This window comes from Pelophylax lessonae (assembly GCF_965119305.1).
Source record: "Pelophylax lessonae genome assembly, chromosome: 9".
NCBI classification, from domain to species: Eukaryota; Metazoa; Chordata; class Amphibia; order Anura; family Ranidae; genus Pelophylax; species Pelophylax lessonae.
The window spans coordinates 35,335,605-35,342,979 of NC_138776.1; positions in this window are offsets into that span (position 1 = coordinate 35,335,605).

Below are 7,375 nucleotides of genomic sequence, written 5' to 3' on the forward strand. Positions count from 1 at the left end.
GCAAAAAAGTCATTTTTGAAGGTTTGGTATGCTGTAATTCTGGTTCTGGACATGCTACAGAGCTGAAACTTCACAGGTACAACTTTTAGACCCCCCAGACACTAAATCCAAAGAAATCTCTTTTTTTTTTTTTTTTTTTAATTTTTTCAATAATTGGCTATCTATCAAAAACGACAATTTTTAAGAACTTTTTTTTGTGTGATTAATAGTCCCTGGGGCATGACCCAGAACCCTAGGCACTTTTTAGGGGCATTTATTGGGTTTTAGGGCTTAAAAATGGTGTTTTTTGATTACAGAAGTTCGGGTCCCATTGATTTCAATGGGGTTCTGAAATCCGAACCGAACTTTCGTGAAGTTCGGGTGTTCTGGTCGAACCGAACTTTTCAAAAGTTCGATCATCCCTAGTCTGTATCTTACACTGTCAATTAAGATGTCTGGCCTGTAGGATTTACGTTACCTAGTCCAGTCCAAAGTAATTCTTATATAAACACTCCTACCACATGCCTTGAAATGAAGTAATACATTTTTAAGACGCACAAGTCCTTACACATCATAGAAAAGTATACTTATATATATATATATATATATACATATATATATATATATATATATATATATATATATATATATATATTATATATCTAATATTATATAAGTATCAAGTTCACACTTCTATATTAATAAGAATACAATGTATTATCGTTAATATACATCTTACATATGATGATGTTTTCTAAAACTTATTTTTAAATAATCCTTTAAAAGAAATATACTGACTATATGGTTCATTGTTATATACAGATAAGATTACAGGCCAGACTAGCCATGAGTGACTAGTACGATGTCTCACCAATTGATTCTTATCTGACGAGATGTGTCAAAAGGGATCTTATTTACGATTACATAGATATACAAAGATCTCTGTTGAAACCATAGACCCTTTGTAAGCCTGTAAGAGACATTTTGTTTAACAAGTACATAATGAACTCTATTTCACCTTAAAAACAAGATGGACGCCATGCTGTACCATTCAGAATCTCTTATGCATAATATGAAATACATGGCTTTTAAAATCATTTTTATTCTATTAGTTAATTACACCCAATAGTCCCGACATATCCCCCCCCTTTCTTCCCAGTATGCAGGTAACCAGCCTAGCCATACCTGGGGAGAAAGCTTTTTAAGGAGTAGCAAAAGAAAAAAAAATATCTTGTCCTCTTTTCTTATAAAAGAATAGTTCATATTGGGAATTGTTCATAACTTTTAAGTAAAACGGTTAAAAAAAAAATGAGAAAAGAAAAAAAAAAAAAATCATCAGTTCAAAATGTCAGTTCGTAGCGACTTTGTTAGTGTTAGCTATGTCACAAACTGTTCCTTGTTAGTCTCTTTGAATCTTGATCTCCTGGTAAAGAAACTCAAATGTTCTTTGAAATCTGCATCTCCAGTTTGTAAAGTCTTGATGGAGACAGAAATTAACTGCTGCAATGGCATTAGCAACTACCATTCAAAGCGCAGTAAAAACAATGTTGGCAATCAGGAATCTGAGAAATCGGTTTGGACGTTCAACCTTGGATGTTGGTTGAATAATGAATGGTTTCAGCATGGTCTAGAGTGTCATACACCTAGACTGAATTTTGCTCACATGTGCAATGCACCATTCTCACATCTCCTTCAACTGAAAACAGGAGGTAGTGCGATTCCTCTTAATGGCTTTCCTCGGATCAAATGCACAAAGATCTGTTGAAACAAATCTTCCTCTCCGTCAACAAGAATCTGGGGCATCTCGCAGCTTGATTCCTGAAGAGGGATCCGATTCAATGAGGGGTTCCATCCTGACTTTAAGGAGAGATGACCCATCCGATCGCTGCATTTTTGGTAAACGTCATTGTCTGTGCCAATCAACGACCGGGCATGGAAGGTTAATCTCCTCCAATTAGATAAAACATACAGTATGAATATATATATTCCCCTCAACTGATATTTTTCAAAATCACGCAACTATAACGAAGCTTCGCATATAAAGATCTGTTAAGTGAGAGAAAATATCACAATGTCAAATCATTAAGTACATTTGGTTTCTTCTTCAGCCTCACCGTCCAGCATTCTCAGTTGGGACCTAGGATGACAAGCACGTAATTGATTGACATGAACCCATTTTTCTACAAAACCATCATTCTTGACAATTTTTATCTTGTAAGCCACAGGTGAGATCTTATCAATGATGGTGTATGGACCCTTCCATGAAGGAAGAAACTTCTTTTCCTTTACTCAATCCCGAGCAAAATTGTACAGATACACCTTATCACCTGTTTCGTACTCCTTCTTGGTGGTTTTGAGATCATAATAAGTCTTGTTACTTAGAGCTGCTTTCTCAAGGTTCTTCTGCGCAAAAGCAAAAGCATGTTGGAGATGTTGACGTAGATGCTCCACATATTGATGTGTCGTGGCTGCATTGATCTGATGTGCGATACAACAAATGTTGTGGAAGAATCATTTTCCTACCTGTCATCAGTTCAAAGGGCGACATATTGGTAGCAGCGCTTGGTGTGGCTCTAATAGCCATAAGCACTAGAGGCAATTTTATGTCCCAGTCTTTACCTGATTCTTTGATGAATTTCTTAAAGATGTTGACAATGGACTGGTTATAGCGCTCCACTGCTCCACTAGATGCTGGACGGTATGCAATGTGCAACTTCCGTTTAACCCCCAAGATTTTCCATAGCTTAGACATTACCTCACTGGTGAAGTGCCGACCCTGTTCCGACTCGATCCTTAATGGCAGACCAAATCTGGAAAAGACATGGTTAACAAGTAGGGTTGAGCGGACACCTAGATGTCCGTGTTCGACGGGTTCGGCCGAACTTTAAAAAAAAGTCCGGGTCCGTGTCCCGGACTTTTACCGAACTTTTCCCGGACACCGAACCCCATTGAAGTCAATGGGGACCCGAACTTTAAGGCACTAAAATGGCTCTAAAACACCAAAGGAAAGGGCTAGAGTGCTGCAAATGGCAGCAAAACATAATTAAGAGCATGGCAAGTGCTCTGCAAACAAATGTGGATAGGGAAATAACTTAAAACAACAAAAAAAAACAGAAAAATAAAACAATGTTCTTCTTCATCTCTGAAGGACGAGGCCCATATGGAGTAGGAGGGAGGTTGAGGTGGTGGTGGATGTGGCGGTGACATAGGCATGCGCACAGGGTGTGCCGGGTGTGCCTGGGCACACCCTAATCACCTAGGGCACATAGCATTGCCAGTGAGGAGATGGGAAAGATCTCCCTCGGACCTGCTCTGCTCTATTTCTCTTTGCCTACAGGTACATGGCCCCGATACATTACTCTCCCTGCTGGCAAACACATGCATGTGTATTTCAACTTTGGGGTGCACACCTTAATGCAATAGGCTGCGCACACCTATGGGCGGTGTAGGTGGAAGCGGCGGTGGAGGAGGACCAGGGCCGGATTAAGAGCATCATGGGCTTGGTGCTGAGGATTTTGAAGGGCCTTAAGAGCCGTGCCTTGCCATGCACCCAGAGGAGGAAGGGTGCAGCCATGCATGCCTAATTCAACATGGGATGCTGTCTCTGAAGCCCATAAACACATCCATGCATCGGCAACTGTCCCTCCTTGTCCGGCCTTCGCGCTGTGTGGGGAGGTTCTGAGGGTGCTGCCTGGGGAAGCGAGCATAGAAGCCAGACTTCTGTGTTTACAAGTGACAGAAGAGCGGTAACAGTGAATATGGCCAACCCGGGGCCTATATAAAAGGTAGGGGCCTGGAGCTGCAGCTCCAATAGCCCCTACGTTAATCTGGCCCTGAGGAGGAGGACGAGGTAGCCAACACTGCTTCTTTTCACACATTTTAAATGAGGGTACACCCCAAAAGAGTGAGAAAGAGCAAAAATGGAACAATGGGTGGGTAAGGTCGGTATCCATTGCTATTCTGCACAAGGTACGGAAAAGTCCCGTGGGATCCATGCCTGGTTCATTTTAATGAACGTGAGCTTGTCCACATTGTCTCTGGACAGGCGGCTGCGCTTGTCTGTTATAACGCCCCCAGCCGTGCTAAATACCCGTTCAGATAATACACTGGCTGCAGGGCACGCCAGCACCTCCAAGGCGTAAAGGGCAAGCTCAGGCCATGTGCCCAATTTGGAGACCCAGAAGTTGAAGGGGGCAGACCCCTCATTCACTACATGTAGGCGTGTGCACACATACTGCTCCACCATGTTGGTAAAATGCTGCCTCCTGCTAAGACGTTCCATCTCAGCTGCTGGTGCTGCTGTTTGTTGTGGCGTGCTGACAAAGCTTTTCCACATTTCGGCCATGCTAACCCTGCCTTCTGAGGTGCTGGCGGTGCCCTGGTTGCGTTGGCGACCTCCTCCTCCTCCTCCTCTTCTGCCTTGTGCTTCCACTGCGGCCCCGCTGTCAGATGGGAATGCCAGCAGCATGGCGTCTACCAGCGTGCGCTTGTACTCGCGCATCTTGCGATCGCGCTCCAGTGAGTGAATTAAGGACGGTACGTTGTCCTTGTAACGGGGATCCAGCAGCGTGGCCACCCAGTAATCAGCACAAGTTAGAATGTGGGCAACTCGGCGGTCGTTGTGGAGACACTGCAGCATGTAATCGCTCATGTGTGCCAGGCTGCCCAGAGGCAACGAAAGGCTGTCCTCTGTGGGAGGTGTATCGTCCGTGTCCTCTGTATCCCCCCAGCCACGCACCAGTGATGGCCATGAGCTGGCCTGGGTGCCACCCTGCTGTGAACATGGTTCCATCTCCTCCTCCAGCTCCTCCTCCTCCTCATCCTCCAGAACTGTGCCCCTGCTGGACAATTGTGTCCCTGGCGTTTGTGTGTGCAGGAACCCACCCTCGGAGCCCCTTGCGAATGACTGCCCTGAGAGCCTTGGAAATGTTACCTCTTCATCCTCCTCCTCCTCCTCATCCTGTGCCACATCCTCTTCCATCATCGCCCGAATTGTTTTTTCAAGGAGGCATAGAAGTGGGATAGTTAAGCTGAGAACGGCGTCATTGCCACTGGCCATGTTGGTGGAGTACTCAAAACAGCGCAACAAGGCACACAGGTCTCGCATGGAGGCCCAGTTATTGGTGGTGAAGTGGTGCTGTTCCGCAGAGCGACTCACGCGTGCGTGCTGCAGCTGAAACTCCACTATGGCCTGCTGCTGCTCGCACAGTCTTTCCAGCATGTGCAAGGTGGAGTTCCACCTTGTGGGCACGTCACATATGAGGCGGTGAGCGGGAAGGCCGAAGTTACGCTGCAGCGCTGCCAGGCGAGCAGCAGCAGGGTGAGAACGCTGAAAGTGCGCACAAACGGCCCGCACTTTCTGCAGCAGCTCTGACATATCGGGGTAGTTTTTAAGGAACCTCTGCACCACCAAATTCAGCACATGCGCCAGGCAAGGGATGTGCGTCAAACCGGCTAGGCCCAGAGCTGCTATGAGATTTCTCCCGTTATCGCACACCACCAGGCCGGGCTTGAGGCTCGCTGGCAGCAACCACTCATTTGTCTGCTGTTCCATGCTCCTCCACAACTCTTGCGCGGTGTGTGGTTTGTCCCCCAAACAGGCAAGTTGTAAAACTGCCTGCTGTCGTTTACCCCTGGCCGTGCTGAAGTTGGTGGTGAAGGTGTTACGCTGTCGGCGTAGAGGATGAGGAAGCGGAGTAGGAGGAGTTAGGAACAGGAGGCAAACTGAAGCGCCCTGCAATCCTCGGTGGTGGAAGGACATGCGCCAAATTGCTATCCGCCTCAGGCCCATCCGCCACTGCATTTACCCAGTGTGCCGTTAGGGAGATATAACGCCCCTGACCGTGCTTACTGGTCCACGTATCGGTAGTTAGGTGGACCTTGGCACAGATGGCGTTGCGCAGTGCACACCTGATTTTTTCCCCCACTTGGTTGTGCAGGGAAGGGATGGCTTGCCTGGAAAAGTAGTGGCGGCTGGGCACGACGTACTGTGGGACAGCCACCGACATAAGGTTTTTAAAACTGTGCGTCTCCACCAGACGGAATGACAGCATTTCAAAGGCCAATAATTTTGAAATGCTGGCATTCAGGGCCAGGGATCGCGGGTGGGTAGGGGGGTACTTCCTCTTCCTCTCAAGTGTTTGGGAGATGGAAAGCTGAACGCTTCCACGGGACATTGTGGAGATGGTTGTTGGTGACCCAGGTGGTGGTGTTGCTGACAGATTGTCTGTTTGCGGGGTGGCAGGTGCCGGTATCACTACAGATGTGGCTGGAGCGGCCGAGACTGCAGCAGAAGAGGAAGCAGGATGAGCCAGAGACGTTTCTTGGTTTTGAAGGTGTGTACTCCACTGCAGCTCGTGCTTTGCACTTAGATGCCTGATCATGCAGGTTGTGCTCAGGTTGAGAAGGTTTATGCCTCGCTTCAAGCTCTGATTGCACAGGGTGCAAACCACTCGTGTCCTGTCATCAGCACATTTTCTAAAGAACTTCCACGCTAGAGAACTCCTTTGAGCTGACTTTGGTGTGCTCGTTCCCTTGCTGCGTTGGGCAGTAGCGGGCGTAGTGTCTAGGGCACGGCCGCTCCGCTTCTGCACCCTGCTCCCTCTTCTGCTGTGCTGGTGGCTCTGTGCGACCACCGCCTCTTCCACCAAACTACTCAGGTCACCTGCATGACGTTCATTCCATGTGGGGTCGAGGACCTCATCGTCCTCCACATCATCTTCCACCCAGTCTTCACCCCTGCCCTCCTTGTCGGTCTCCACAATGCTGAACGCCGCAGCAGTTGGCACCTGCGTTTCGTCATCATCGGAGACGTGCTGCGATGATCCTTGCATGTACTCATCTTGAGAAATAAGTGGTTGGGCATCGCTGCACTCAATCTCTTCCACTTCTGGGGCAGGGCTAGGTGGATGGCCCTGGGAAACCCTGCTGACAGAGTCATCAAAAAGAAGAAGAGACTGCTGTATGGCTTGGGGCTCAGACTGCTTGCCTGATTTGCAAGGGGGTGAGGTGAAAGACGGTTGGACATCGGCTGCAGGTGCCAACTGTGACCTTTCTGCAGTAGACTGGGTGGGAGACAATGTGAAGGAACTGGAGGCACTGTCAGCAGCAAACCAATCTACTATCGCCTCCACTTGTTCTGGCCTCATCACTTCTAGGGGCGTATGATGCCCTACCAAATACTGATGCAGGTTCTGTCGCCTACTCACACTTGAGGAAGGTGTTTCACTTGTGCGTGTAGCTGGCACAGATCGACCACGTCCTCTCCTTGCAACAGGAGCTCTACCAGCAGCACCACGACCCAGGCCACAGCCCTTATTTGACGGTCTCCTCATATTTCTGTAATTTAAGATCTTGCCCTAGAAAGGTTTTTATTGAATAGCGGAATAGGAAATAT